The following is a 15,461-nucleotide window of genomic DNA, read 5'->3' as shown; positions in this document are numbered from 1 at the left end:
AGATCGCGACAAGGTTGGAGATCCAAGAGTTTTCCAGCAACTCATCGACATGATACATGTCGATGCTCCCTCATCAATAATCGTTCTATGAACTGTTTTGTTGAGTGCTTTCACTTGAATAAGGAAAGCTAGTTGCGCTGGTAACCGAGGATCATATCCTCTGTGATCAAAGGATACAAGATTGGAATCTTTAGGATCCACTCCACCAATTGCTGATAACAATGCCTGCCTTTGGGATGGACAATTTTGCAGTACCTCAAGAGTCGACATAGCAGATGGCGATTGGGCCAAATCTTCCACTATGTTATAATGCTACGCCGCTCTGTCGCGAGGATTAAATGTCGACTTGTGTACTACTCCCTTAGGTGGCTTTATTGTTAATTCATGCGTGAGGGGGGGTACAGCTTCTGCCGAAGTTGTTGTCGAACTACTGGGTTGATCTTTCCCTTTGTCGTTCGACACCGGCGGATTCCCATAATCTTTATTCCTGGTCGAGATCAAAGCATCATTCTGCTTAGAAACCGACAACGTAAGCACTTGTGGCGGGGAAGCATTTCCACTATCAACCATATTTTGACCTGGGGTGGGAAATGGATCAGTCAACACAGCTGAAGTCTGGGAACTTTTAAAGAACCTCTTTAACTCAGCTTTGAACGGACAGTTGTTTGTCGAATGATCCTCATCGCATATATGACATGGATAATTTTGTTTCCCTTGCCCAGGAGGGTTCGAAGAAGTTTTTTGAGGGGATGAGTCACCCTGTTTCTTCTTCTTCCCTTTGTTTTGTTTCTTCTTGCTTCCTGGTTGATTGGAGTTTTTGCCTTTATCCGTAGATACAGCATTCACCTCCGAAGCAAGAATCTCTTGATTTGCTTTTTGATTCGAAGTCTTACGAGCTTTCTTATTTGAATCCTTTGTCGACTTAACGTTTGCAGTTCCAATCACGCCATCACCGGCATGAGAGTCACTATTCGATCCGGGAGGAGGAGGGATTGAAAATTCCGGTCTGGGGGCGTCAGGTATCTTATCATAGAGCGTGCCCGACTAAGTATATACTAAGTCCAAATATTGAGCACGAGCAATAACCTGCTCCTCTGTTACGACGCCTCCCTTGGCCACATCTTCTGTTATAGCAGGAAGAAGCGACTTTATAAACCACTCAGCTAATAGCTGATCTGGAACATAGGTCTTTACCATTCTGCGACGACGACGCCACTCATGTATATGATCTGATATATGTGTGGCCGTTGTCTGCTTGAAATTGGTCAAGATCTCTGTTCCAGTTTCGTACCTTATAGGTAACTGAAAGTGTGTTAAGAAAGTCGTGGCTAGGGAACTAAAATTGTCGAAAGAGGCTCTAGGTAATTCAATATACCATTTAGCCGTCGGACCAGTCAATGTCCTCTGGAAAAGGCGAAGCCTTATCGAATCATCATTCAAGGTATTCGACGAACACCAAAGATGGAATGTCATCACATGATTCGACGGGTCTTCGCCAGGATTTCCATTGAATTTAGGAATGTCCGAAGGAAGTTTGTGAGGAATCGCTGGCCACCAATGGGCATAGGCGATTGGATCGTTCATCAATCGATGTAAATCTGGTAATTCTAGAGTTGCCACGAATGGCAACTACTGACTCAGGTTTGGCGAGGCGTACCCAGGATACGATGGAATCGCCTGAGCAGTAGGCCTTTGCATACCAGCATAATGCAACTGATGTTGATATGACTGATAGGGCTGGTGGGCTTGGCCACTGTAAAGTGGTTGATTTAACCCGTTCTGTATATAGGGTTGCCCACTATTCGCAAAGATCTGTTGTTCAGATCCCTGGTACACCTGTTGAAACTGAGGTTGTTGGTATTGCACCATCCATGGTTGCGAAGCCATGTTTTGCTGTGCGATACTAACCGACGGACCAAGATGCTAGGTTATGGTTCCCGTTTGTGTCTGTGTCGTCCCGGCAGTTGGCAATTGTGGTTGTGTTGCAGGTTCAATGGGCTGTTGCATTACAACTTGGGGTTGACATACAACAGGCATCGATTGAACTTGCGACATGGTTACAATCGCTGGCGTCGTCGGGATACTAGACATAGGTACACACTGTTGCATGGAATATACAACTCTTGGTTGTTGGGGTAACATAGGTACCCAACCACTCGTCGTTACTTCAGTCAAACCTGAATGTTGTTGAAAACTGCCGTATGGGTATCCCCCCGGAAGGGGAAGTGAAAGGGCATATTGCCCCCCATATGGTAACAATCCGGAACTCAAGGGTATAGATTGCCTTTGAGGACTGGATGGCCCAAACTGATTTCCAAAGGGATCAATTTGTCTAGTTTCAACATAAGAATTACCGGGCATTATACCGGAAGAACAAACTGGAACAGACCAAGTTGTCGTAATAGTCCCTGGGTGGACTCCTTCTAGCTGATGAGAGCTAGTCGGGACAGCTGGTATGCCGGCAAACATCGTTGGAGTGACAGCAAGAGTTTCTGCTGTCGCTGTGTCATTTGGCACAGTCCTAGATGTCGACGGCTGCTCAGACATTTTAAGTCTATCCAATAAACTGCCTAACGATTCTACAAGAACTTCCAGTGGCGATGGACAAACTTCTGATGCAGAAGGAAAAAGAGTGGCGCCTACTCCAAAATGAGTTGGAGTATTTGCTTGCTGGTCCTCTACGATTTCCTCTATTGCAATCAGGCCAGGAGGAAGAGGAAGACCGTCAGGTCCGTAAAAGATTTCTGGTGCCGAAGAAGGGGTTGCTTCGACAGCGACAGTTGTTTGAGCAACAAGACTCTGTGGACCGGTTTCAGATGGAACTGGTTCAGTTATGCAAGTACTTGTCTTCAGACTAGGATCAGTACAACTGTCCCTCTGTTGCTGTTGAACTTCTTCAATAGAGGCAGGGATTCCAGAAATATTAGGAGTGACCAGAATCTCAGATGTTGTCGGAACTGTTGTTCTAACTTTAATGGGAGATTTTGACCCGGTCAAGCGAGTTCGCTTCGTTCGTACTATTCTCGATTCCGGAGACAAAGACGGTTGACTCGCGAGTCTCCTCGAACAACGGAGTTTTAATTGACTTTCCTCCAAGGTTGCGGATTACTTGATCAACTAAAATACAAAAAGGGGAATTATGTTTCCGTATTGAATGAATTTTATTAGACGCTTTTAGACACAACTTTGCTTTTTCATGTTTTAAGAGTCGAGAAAAAGCTAAAGATGACTCTAGTCGCCTTCGATGTATTAACGAGCCCGAAGTGACAAATGCTCGGTTGGAATTTTTCAGTTATAGAGTTTGAAAAAGGCCAAAAGAAACTGCTCTGGAGATCTAGGCAGAGGGTGTGCCAAACCTTTCGCGAAACCACAGAATACGTTTTACGGTACGGGTGGTCGATCTTCGTGAATGCTGTGTTCACTGCATCGCGATCAGTAGGGCGGATGACACGGCTTCCTAAGGATAAAGGATAAATGCCTATAGGGGTCTCCCAATATACGCGACGGTACGCGGGAGCACAAGTCCGTATTAGTGCTATCGTCCCTCAGGAGGAATCACCCACCTTCGTAGAGATCGACAGTCACTACGTTTAACGACGCCGGAACACGTCTCTACCTAGACCTCTATTGTGAGCATTATGTTACAAAGCGTTTTTAGATTCATTCAATATATTTTAAGTTGATCTTGTTTAGCAGTTTGTCTTTCAGGATCACCACGAGATGTATTGGTACAAATTCCTAAATGCAGCTAAAATGATAAGCAAGCTTTACAATCTTTTTAGCTTTGAAAATCCTAACTACTGAGGGGAGAGAAAAACATAATCTTTCCACACAGAGCACAAAGCACAAACTAATGCACTTTCTCCTAGATCAATCACGCAAACTTATCAAAAATGCAAATGCAAGATGCATGTATTTCTTTTCTTTTCCCTTAATGTTGATGTAGACAAAAGGAAACTGTCGTATAATTTTCGAATTCAATTTGAAGCGTAAACAAACAAGTTTTGTCTAAAATCAAAAGACGCCTTACAGGTACTTGTTTCGACATTAAAAATGTATGAATTCAAACCATAAAATGAAAAACAAACAAACTCAAACAGCCATGAACAGTAATAAAACTAGCTCTTAAGATCACAAAGACACTTTTACAGTTCAGGATCTAAGAGGCCACAGCTATACTGGTTTGCTTTTCACAATGGGAAACTGTAACTGAAACAAGAAATACTGAAAGAAAAATCACAGTTTCATCATACAACTGAGGCGGAATAATGTCAAGGAAAGTTGGTTTACAACAAGTACAAATGACAAGCAATCAGCAGCAAAATAACAGTGAAAACAGGGCCAAGACTCAGTGGGAAACCTCAGGAAGACATAGCCTAACTGGTTCAGCGCAGGCTCTGGTCTGTCAAACTGATTCTCAGCGTAGTTCCCGAAGGGAGTACCTGCGCTGAAATGCAGACTGCCTTTGGACAGCCTGCACTGAGACACGAGAGTTGTGTTTACAAGGGTTTCCGGGTCATAAAAAGCTCAAAAATGCACTGTTTTTGCTGAAATAAAAAGCTATAGGTCAAGTACAGGCTAAGGGATGATCAAGAGGATGAAAAGCTATCACAAAGAGTACAAGAGTCTTTTGTAGATCAGCTCTTCAAATCATGAATCTGCTCAGAAAATGAGCAAGAGTAGCAGCCCCTCTACTTCGCTTTTGATATAGTCAAAAGCTTTTCGATTTGGTACTCTTTTCTTCAGGAAATGAATAGCAAAGATACTACAAACACCAACAAGATACTAGGCTCCCCAGTGGAGTCGCCAGTTTGTTGTGGGGAAAAGTATCCAACTCGGAATGACCCTATCCCGACTCTAAGGGTGACAGTTCCTTAGCAACAACTAAAAGTAAAGCTTTGATATTTTCCTTTATGAAAGTACAGAGAAGGAAGAAAAGATTAACCAACCGGTGTCTTTCGCTTTTGTCGATCCTGTCCTCTCTCTTTGTCTCTTGTTCCCAGCTCCTTGCTCTCTTTGCAGGCCCAGCTACACACAGATCCTGCACAAACAAGAGAGGGAAACTACAAGAAACATGTACTCATAACTGATGCATGGATTAGAGTGAATCAGATATACAAGTAAATACAATACATCAATGCAATACAAGTATATAGGAGAACATTCAAAGCTTTATTGATAGAAGTAAAAGGGTTCTGAGAAGGTTACAACCATCAATGGCTCCAATCCAGCAGCACCTCCCCAGCAGCAAGAAATCTCCTCTTCACCTCTATAAAAGCAATCACCCAATAGCTCTAACTGTAAACCAACAACACTTCCTTGCTTTGCACAAAATTCCAGCCTCCCTAGACCTCATAGAAGAGCTCTATATATAGGAGATTTGGAGAAAGGATGAGTCAGCTTGAGGTTGGCATAAAGCTGACTAGTGTCCTCTCCCACTTTAGTTAAACTTCAGTTCTTGAGTCCACTTGGAGATCCTTGCTTACACATGGAGATCAAGTACCTCTTACTCATCACAGGGCGAATTCCTTGAACCAAGTGTCAGTTTGGAAGCTTCCTGGGCAGTTGACACCTTGTAGAATGACTGTGCCACTTGGCCAATCTCGCCCAGCGCAGGTAGCCTTCATTGGTTTTGACTTTCAGCGCAGGTACAAGGAGGAGCAGTTGACATTCAGCGCAGTTGCTCAGTGGAGCAGCTGACATGATCCAAAAATAGCCTGTTTTGAGTGTTTTCTAGGTGGAGAACTGATGGGAAGTGCTGTGGTTTGCTGACCTTGTTCTTCTAGGGGTAAGAACAACATGTTTAGGGACTGAGGATCCCTGTAATTATTGAAATTTCATGCTCCATGCTGCGAGGCACAAAAATGTCTATAACAAACTAGACCTCAGCCATGCATAGGAGGAAAGATTACTTCAACTCAATGGATTGGATAAACATAGATTGCAGGCCCTTCTCCATACAGAGGTAGTTTAGCTTCAGAGAAAGATATGGCATGACAAAAATATCAAGGAGAAGCAATTCCAAGAGGGAGATTGGGCACTACTCTATGATTCAAGATACAAATATTTCAAAGGCAAGCTGAGGACAAGATGGCTGGGACCCTACACTGTGGAGAAATGAAATGACAATGGTTTAGTTCCGATCAGAACCATGGATGATGAAGCCATCCCCATGCTTGTTAATGGACATAGGTTGAAAGTCTACAAGAAACCCCTCTCCAAGCGAGAGTTCATTGAAGATTTGAATAAGACAGTGATGGTAGTGGAGCATGTCTTAGCCTCCACTTCACACACTCATTGAAGAAAAAGAAAAAGAGAAATAAAATAATAAGGAATCAAGTTAAAACCTCCATGAGGTGCTTCAGTCCCACCACTGGTTTGAAAACCTCTTTTGAGGCAGCCCAGTGATGTTGAAAAAAGAGAAAAAGGAATAAGATACCTGGGTGAAAACCTCCCTGAGGCACCCTAGTTGTTTTCAAAAAATAAAAAATAAAAAAAAGGGGAAAAAGAAAAATGAGTTTTCATTTGCATTGTAGGTTTGCAGGAGGACTACAGGAAGCAAAAGAAGGTGCCAAGGGAACCTTGACATCCACACTAGCACCTATCATATCTTCTCCACACTTTTCTCCATCATTTTTGGCATTTATTTCACCCCACTGTGCTTCTTTTCCAAAAATTGTGTTTTCTACAGGAGGCTCCTATAGGAATTACAGAGAGCCAGAAATGGATATAAAAGGTAGTTCGAGGGAGAGGGAAGCTTCATGAAGAACCTATAAACCCTCTGACAGTCTTCAAAACTCCTTTCCATCATTTCCAAGCCTGCATCACACCCCAAGCATCATTCTTCTTCTTGTTTAAGAAAGATACAGAAAAAACAGTTTTTCAGGAAAAGAAAAAAAACTAAAAAATAAGAGAGGAAGCAGCACCATCCACCTCACCTGAAGCCTAATTACTACCTCTCCATCTCTATCTACACCTTTGGCATCATCCTCAAAGCTCCAAACATAGAAAGAAGCTGAAGTTTCAAGGGGAGAAACAGCTACAGGAGATCCTGTAGGAATTCCTGTAGTAGCTGATCTCATCAAAACCCAGCACTAGCAGCAGGAGAATGCACATATGAAGGTTGAGAAGGCACCTGAAGCTCAGACCCAGCTAGAGAAGAACTTGCACAAGACACAACCACACATCAGCAAGCAGACAACATGCATTAAAAGAAATAAAGGCATGCAACAGAGAGAGAGCCACAATACCTCACAACAAATACATTTGGATCACAGGTAAGTAACTAACCCGCTCCTCTGTTTGCATTTGTGTAATTAGAAGTCATGCAAAAGCAACAAGATGGTTGAGGTTGAACGAGGGAAAGGTGGCCAGTTAACTTGGCCACCTTCATCTAGTTGACTCCACTCATCCAAGATGTCACCCACACGTGCGCATAGTTAACTCAAGAAAGATGTCAAGGACAGGTAGTGGAGGAAGTGTGAACTCCGATGCAATAGTGAGGGATGATTATGAGGAGGGGCCATGATGAAAAGGCAGGTGGGGACCAATGGTCCGAATATGGCCAACATATACTTTTCTAGCTCACCCCCATCACCAGAAATATCCATAAAGGGTAATAAGTACACCTCCCCGAGCATTCTCACCACCTTTTCCTTCATTCTCTCTTTGTAACTCAGCTATAGAAGTCTCCTTGTACCCCCACAGCCTTGTAACCATCGTCCTCCATCGATCTCTCCCATATTCCTACTCTCAACATTTTCTACAGGAGCACCTACAGGAATTCTACAGGAGGGACAACAGGCTTCTACAGGAGGGGAAGTGAGTTCTTTTGAAGGGAGAAAACACATGTTTTAACATGATTTTCGGTTTGAGGAGGTAGGTTTCATGCATGCCCCCTATTGAATATCAACATATGAAAGAAGTGGTTTCAATTTGAGGAGGAAATAAAGTCTTTAGGAGAGGAGAAATACAAAAAAAATCTTTTTTTTTTTTTAAAACATAGTCTCCTCTGTTTCTTTGTTTTTCTCAAAATTTGTTGTCTCCATCTCCAAATTTGGTTTCCTAAAAAAAGTATAAACAAAATGATAGAAGGGTTTATGAGAAAGGAACCCACTAACTCCACAAGGCTCCATGCACATTCCCAAGTAGTGGACATATTCACAAGAGAAAATTGGATGAACTTTTTTGAGAAATTCTGAGGGTTTGATGAGGAGATTTCCCAAGAATTTGCCCACTCTTTGGTCCCTCAAATAAGAACACATGCCACTGTAACCTTTAGAGGTATTTCCATGGAGATAACCCCTGAATTTATCAATAGGGTCACTACCCTTCCTCTTGGGCTACCTTGGAGTAAGGATGAGAAACCAATTGGCCAAGCTGCTAAGAAATTTTTTTCCAAAACAATGAAACCCCTGTAGAGGATAAAAATGGCATTAGAAGGGCTAGCGTACCATACCCTTGGGATGAAGTTAGCTATCAAATAATCAAATACATTTCCCGTGAGGGGAGGTACAACATTGTCTGTGGTTATCACTTTAGAATCCTCCATGAATTAAGGTATGGCATGGACACTCTAGCACCTCAGAAGCTCAACATCCCTTACTTCCTCCTGCAGTCCTTCATTGACTCCAGCACTAAGGTTCAAGCAGTGAATTCAAAGCAACTAGATCACCATAGGTTAATCAAAATCTTAGTGGAAGAAGTCCTCCATACATTTACACTCCCTATAGCATGGGAAGTGTTCCAAAACATGACAGTTGAGGATGACATAAAGGTCCTAACCTATGATGTCAGTCCTATTGGAAGTGAGGAGGAAGAGTAGCAAGGGGGGGAGGTGAAGCCACTGGTGACTTAGTAGAACAAGGAAGGAAGGAGGAAGGAACTGGAATAGAGGAGGGGAAAGCTAAAGAAACAGAGCAAGAAGAAACAAAGAAAACAGATATAGAAAAAGAGACAGAAGGAGGAGACAAAGAGGCAGAACAAGGAGAATGGTCCCCTGAGACTCTGGAAAGGGAGGCAGTGGCTACCCTCATTGCCCTTAGTACACCAATCAAGCCAAATAAAAAGAGGAAAAGGCAGGCCTCCATGTATTTCAGAGCTAGGAAGAGCATAAGAATCAAAACAGGCAAACCTCGGCCCTCTTCAAGAATGCCAATTACAATTGAAGATTCACCCTCTGCCAAAGGGAAGGAATCCCCTTCCAAGGCACCTATCACATATGAAAGAGGGACTCCTAGATCTTCCACATGGAAAGAAAAGATAGAACTACAAGACCCAAAAATAGTCCTACGGGAGGCTTAGACAGTTCTACAAGAGACACTGTCAAAACTACAAGAGACCCAAAAGCTTGAGAAAAGGATGGAAGGATAGCCACATGTAAAGGAGGAAGCAACGAAGCTACAAGAACCTAATCTCTAGCCTAGTCTTGCTTCCTATTACAATCTACTTGAGGGAGGAAGGATAATCCCACAGAAGTTTGCAATTCCACTATTCTTTGAATTAGAGAAAGAAAGAATAAGAACACATAGGTGGATGCAAATAGCCAAATCCAAAGGAGTTGAGGATATTGGCCATATAGAAAGCAAACTTAGAGAAATGGGCAGAGAGTTGAGTGCTCTCAGAGACAGGGAAGCAATTACAAGAAGCCACCTTGAAACTGAAAATGAATTGTTAAGGAGGCAGTTGCAAGCGAAAGAGGCTCAGTTGGCATGCATGTCCAACCTATCCATGGAGGCATTGCAATGTAGAACACCAAAAAATCCTATGGCCTATATCTCAAGGACCAATGGTTAAAATTCTAGATAAAGACACTGGCACAACGAGGCACAATGGCTTTCCAAGATTATAGGCAGTTTATGGATCTGTGTGACCAAATCACATCAGAGGATAAGGCAAAGATGGAAAAATTCTACCTACATAACATGGCCCTCATAGACATGAATGTGTGGGACCCCAATGCCAGGCTAGGGGACCTGCAACTAATAGTCATGGATTCATGGATGAACCATGAAGAGTTGAGGGTAGCAGAAATAAAAATATTGATGATAAAAGAGAAAAATGGGCCATTAATGATAAGAGCTGAGCCATCAGATCCCATGGCACTCATCAACACACACAACCTGCTTGCCAATAATCGTCATATTGCCCCTAGATATATAAATGATCAGGCACAAGCCATTGCACACTTAGAGGATATGCAAAGGCTACTTGGGGATGAATGTGTGCATGCATGCATGAGGAGATGGAACACCTTACCACACAGTTTGCAGATCAGAGAATATCATTCCCCCATGAGGCTGAAGGAGGCACTAAGAAGAGTGCCAATGTACAAGCGCTCCATGCAGAGGTTGAAGGTCAACTGGATTGGCCTCAAATTGAGTGCCCCATTGCTGTTAAGCATGATGGAAGGTAGAAGAGAAGAAGAAGAGGAGGAGCAGTGGGAAGATATAGACAGGAAGGTAGGATTCTATGACAAAGAAGAGTAGACCACATCAGAAGCCTGGGATGCTAGGGAGGCCACTAGGGCCATAAAAGATGAGGAGATGGACTAAGTTGCTCAGAGGATGAGAAACACCTTCAGTAGGGGGTGATGATGAGCCTCATAAATGGGTAATTATATGGGCTCATTTTACCTCCTAACCTAGTCAAATCAACCATTATATTAGCTTATTGTATGATTTTTTGATTATATTTATGCTTATGGAGTGAGTTGAGTTAGTTATGATGCCATGTGGTCTAACATGTGTTTATTGTAGATTATTGATGAATTTCGAGGTCAAAGTCAAGGATCAAATTGAAAAATGGTAGCAATAAATCAAAGTGGACAAAGGAGAGGACTTATAGGAGGGAATCGCTCTCATTTATTACTCCTCACTTTGAATTCCCCTTCATTCAGCTCAAAGCACAGCAAGGCAGCCGAGAAAGTGGAGGATGACTGATGATTATCTCGTGTTTTGGAAGCCAAGCCTCCCTGATTTTAAGGAAGCTATTGGTAGCTTCATTTGTATAAGTAGAAAATCCTAGGGCCTCACTGGGGTCATATTTTTTTTGGATTTTTTCTTATGTAAACTCTGCTCCAACCTTGAGCTTATTATTTTGTGATAGTTTCATCTAATCTTGTTATTGTTTTGATAATAAAGATGGAATCCTTTTTGAGCTAGCACTGAGTTACCTTAGAGGGCTGAAGCTCTTGGGTTAGGGCCCAATCCAAGTAGCCAAGCTCCTCTTTACTTGTATTTGTATATTTTATTTCAGTTCGTAGATTAGGTTGTTGTTAGATGTATTTCTTTTATGGTTAAGAATAGGTTGCTTTTGATGATTCAGTAGTTTGATTCCATTTGTGCTTTCTATAGAAGGTTAAGCAGTGATAGAGAGAAGATTCAAAAGGCTAGCAACAATTCCTTGGCCTCTCTTCCTCCCTTTGGGACCATGATTTGAGGCAAAGACCCTCTTGTTGCCCCAAAAACAAAAATTTTCCTCATTCATAGGACTTCTATTGTTTGTAGATTTTAAATAGGTTAATAGTCTAGTTTTTCTTTGCTTCAGATATTCTTCATCATGCTCACTTCTTTATTTGCAATAGTCTTCTTTCATGCTTTCCTTTCTTGTAGCATTTCTCAAAAGTTCCTTTCATAGATCATAGTTTAGACTAGTTTGATGCAAAATCCTATTTTTCTAGATGCACCCATTTCATTGCTTGCTTGATCTTATCGGTTGACTGTTAGTTCCTTTGCAATGTATCTCTTCTTGTATTAGGCCAGATTATCAGCCATCACATCCTCCATCTGATCCATGCCCTATAGGTCGCCCAAACCTCACCTCAATTCTGCCTTAGTTTCTTGCATTTTCCATAGAACTTCTTCCTCTCTCCTTAAGCAAACCCAATCATCTTCCTCTCTCCCGGTGATTCATGGTAGACCTTAGGAACCCTAACACCTCATTCCAACCTTCATACACCTTTTTCATCCACTCTCACACCCTCAAAATAGTGAAAACTGCTCTCTGCCTCCTCCTGTAGGCCTCCTGTAGTGGCCCTGTTTTCCTTCTGTAGATTTCCTGTGTCCTCCTGTAGATATTCCCATAGGCTTTCTTTTGAAGGCCGAGTGTGGGAAAAGCCTCTAAAAGGCCACCTGAGACCTCCTAGGACCTATCCACACCATCCTACATCCTCTTAAGTCCCAAAACCACCCTCCAATGCCACCTATTCGCTGCCATATTCACACACAATAAATTATATGCATGTCAAATTCACATAAAAATACATAAAAATCCAAAAAGATGTTTTTTTGCTTATTTACTTCCAGAAATAACTTAGGTAGATGTTGTTTACTTCCTTGAGTAGGTAATGGCATTCCTTTCATGGTTTTCATAACGCTCTCTGCAAAATTAGAATTAGTTGGTTAATTAGGGTTCACTAGGTTCGCTTTACATTTCAATCTTTCTCCTTTCTGCAGTTAGAATAGCATCTATCTTTCTTTCCTTTCATCACATATAGAGCTTCTTCTAGAATCCATAGAAGTTGGCTTGAGCTCCTAGTGGTCTTACACCGGTTGACCAAGTGACAACCTGCAGTAAGAACTAGTACTTGTGCATAGAACACCGATGCTTCCAAGTTTGTTACGAACTACCGGGTTGATAAGAGTAAAGTAGGCAGCCCAGGAGTTGCAGCATTATTGCTGCAATACTGGTGCTCGCCACCTACTTAGCTCCCTTTTATACAATCCCATGGTCTGCGGACCATGGGTAGATCTTTACAACCAACTTGACACTTTACAAAATAAGGGTGGACAACCCTTTATGACTCTTGACACCTTCGTGCTCCGCGGCCACAAAATGTGGAGACTTTACAACTTTATTACAAAATTATCCCAAAACATGGGCTTTTAGCCCCAAAATGGCTCTTGGGGGAACCCATTCCCAACAGAATCTCTTGGCTATGTGGGAGGAGCTAAGGTGAAAATTCCTTTACATGTACAAATGAGGGGGTATTTATATCCAAGGGTGAAATTGACCCTTGTGGTTGTTCAACTATCCTCATGACTGTTTGACTTCCATGACTCTTCAACTTTACATGAATCTTTGGACAACAAGTGGGTCCCTTGTACTTCCACGTTACATTACATTGATAGAAAATATGGCTTACAGTGGGGATGTGTATAACATGACTCGACATGACAATGTTGGTACATTCGTGCCGCTGTTGGTGCGCATGTCGAGCTGCAGTGCTGTTGGGTGATGGATGTCCTCATGGTGTGTGCCGACTTCACCTCTGCATGGAAAATTTCATGGAGTCTTTGATGGTCATTGGTTTGCTTGATGTTTATTTTTCACATTGCTCCTTGCATGTATTTTGGAAGGCTTGACAGGTTCGTCTATTTGCAAAAGGTGCATGTTTGCTCGTTTGTCCGTTCGTGAGCACATCTTGTATGTTCACTCATCCATCCATCTCTCAACATATATTTGCATGATCATGCATTCATGAGCACATCTCTTTACATGCTTCATTTGTTCATCCTTTGGTGAACCTGTCCTTTTGCATGTGCTCCCTTCGTTCATCCCATTCATCGTCGCACCATGTTTGTTTGTGTACATGTTCCTGCAGTCACTGATGACGAGATGACATCAAATCCAAAAACATCCTAGTCTACCATGACACATGATCATTTCGGATGTAGGTTATCAGGAGAGGAAACAAGGTTGCGAGGCAGGATGGAGGTTCCAGGCACTGCTGATGAAAACTGCGCAAGAGTCATTGGGTGATGAAGACGGGTAATCCGGATCAACAATGACTATCTATGAGGTTTAGCTCATCTAGATGATAAAACTACGCAATTTTTGAGGGGAACAATCTAGGCTACAAGAAGGCTAGGTAGGAAAAATCTGCATAATTTCCAGAATGAGTGAGCAGCGTGGGCTTGGCAGCAAAAACTGCGCAATTTTTTGGAGGAACATGTCAGGCTACAGGGAGGCTAGGCACACAAAAATTGCACAATTTTTTGGAGGAACGAGACGAGAGCTTGGCAGCGAAAACTGCACAATTCCTGGAGGGAATTGGTAGCTAGCTGTTGTGTCACTAGGAGTAGAAACTACACAATTCCTTATGGGAACTGACAATCAACTGTTGGGATCTTGGCAGCAAAAACTGCGCAATTCCTAGAGGGAACTCACAGTTTTCTTTTGGGAGCTGTGGGCGAGAAAAATTGCGTTGATGTTGGGAGGTCGGCCTGCTGATCACCTCTACACGATTTCTAGGCTGAGAAGACTGCTGGGCAGCAGAGGGCTTGCTCATGAAAATTGCGCAATTTTCTAGGTGAATAGCCGGTTGACTATCGGGAGGGATGGACAGAAAAGTTGCACAATTTTCTAAGGGAGACAGGGACGGGAATTGGGTGTATGTCTGACCTGTCTACGTAATTTTCTTAGTCAGCAGAGTGGGCAATGCTTGCAAACTTTGTGCAAGTTTTAGGGGAGTCAGTCCTGAGGTGGCTACCGTGTCAAACTCTCCGGTTGACCAACATGAAGACTGATTGATTTGCTTGCGAGCAACGCAACTTGAAATGACTTGCTTGTTTCTTCTGCGTTGTTCTGGGTGATAGTTGATCGATTCGATGGCGGGGTGATGGTTCGGCTGTCCGAGGGGAGTCAGGTCATGATAACTTCAGCAAAATGACTAAGTGTGTGAACGAGTGAAAGATGCATATGTGATCTTGCAAACACACACTTAAATGACTAGACAATGAGACGACTCAAACCATCTAGACATACATGTTCAACATGACTGATCGATGGTACAAGAGAAAAATGCGACACTTGTGATTGATCGTTGGTCGACCATGGCGACACTTGTGTGATAGTGAATGTGACTCTATGTGTGAGTGTGACAGATGTCATAGCGAACACAACAAGTACACACGAAGCGAAGACTTTGAGCATGACAAGATCATGGTCGCAATCATGACTTTAACATCAACATGCAAAAATTGGATGAAATGAACAAGCGAGGTGGATGCGAAGACTCACATGAGCTCATGGAGTGAACCCGAGTGTGTGCAGTCACCAAGCGAAACTCTCAAGGAAGGCTCTGAAATTGGGTGCAGGAAAAAATTTTGGAGGGTGGTTGTAGCTGCTACAACACTTGGTGACACACTGGTGGAACTCCAGCTTCTCTGTTTTGGTTTGTTGCTAGCACAGGGCCTTGGTTTTTCATGGAGTATTGAATTGTTGTGTGGGTTACTTCGGCTTCCACACTTCCCCATGGACATACATGGTTCACCTTTTTCCAACTCAGTGAAACATAATCAAAATTTCAGCTTGATCAAAATGTTTCGAATCCGCGAAGGGTAGTTTAGTTCATGAGTTGAATGTTTTCAGAGTATAAGTTTTCATCTCTGGTGTTGCTCCGCTGCCAGCAGGCCTGGACAGTACCCCAGCGGAGTCACGTGGGAACACACACATTGCTC

The sequence above is a fragment of the Pinus tabuliformis genome, chromosome 2_1, assembly GCF_031772625.1.
Source record: "Pinus tabuliformis cultivar Carrire ecotype Pingquan chromosome 2_1, CPIR1, whole genome shotgun sequence".
In the NCBI taxonomy this organism is placed as follows: Eukaryota; Viridiplantae; Streptophyta; class Pinopsida; order Pinales; family Pinaceae; genus Pinus; species Pinus tabuliformis.
The sequence above is the reverse complement of the archived record's forward strand: the minus strand, read 5'-3'. Positions refer to the sequence as shown.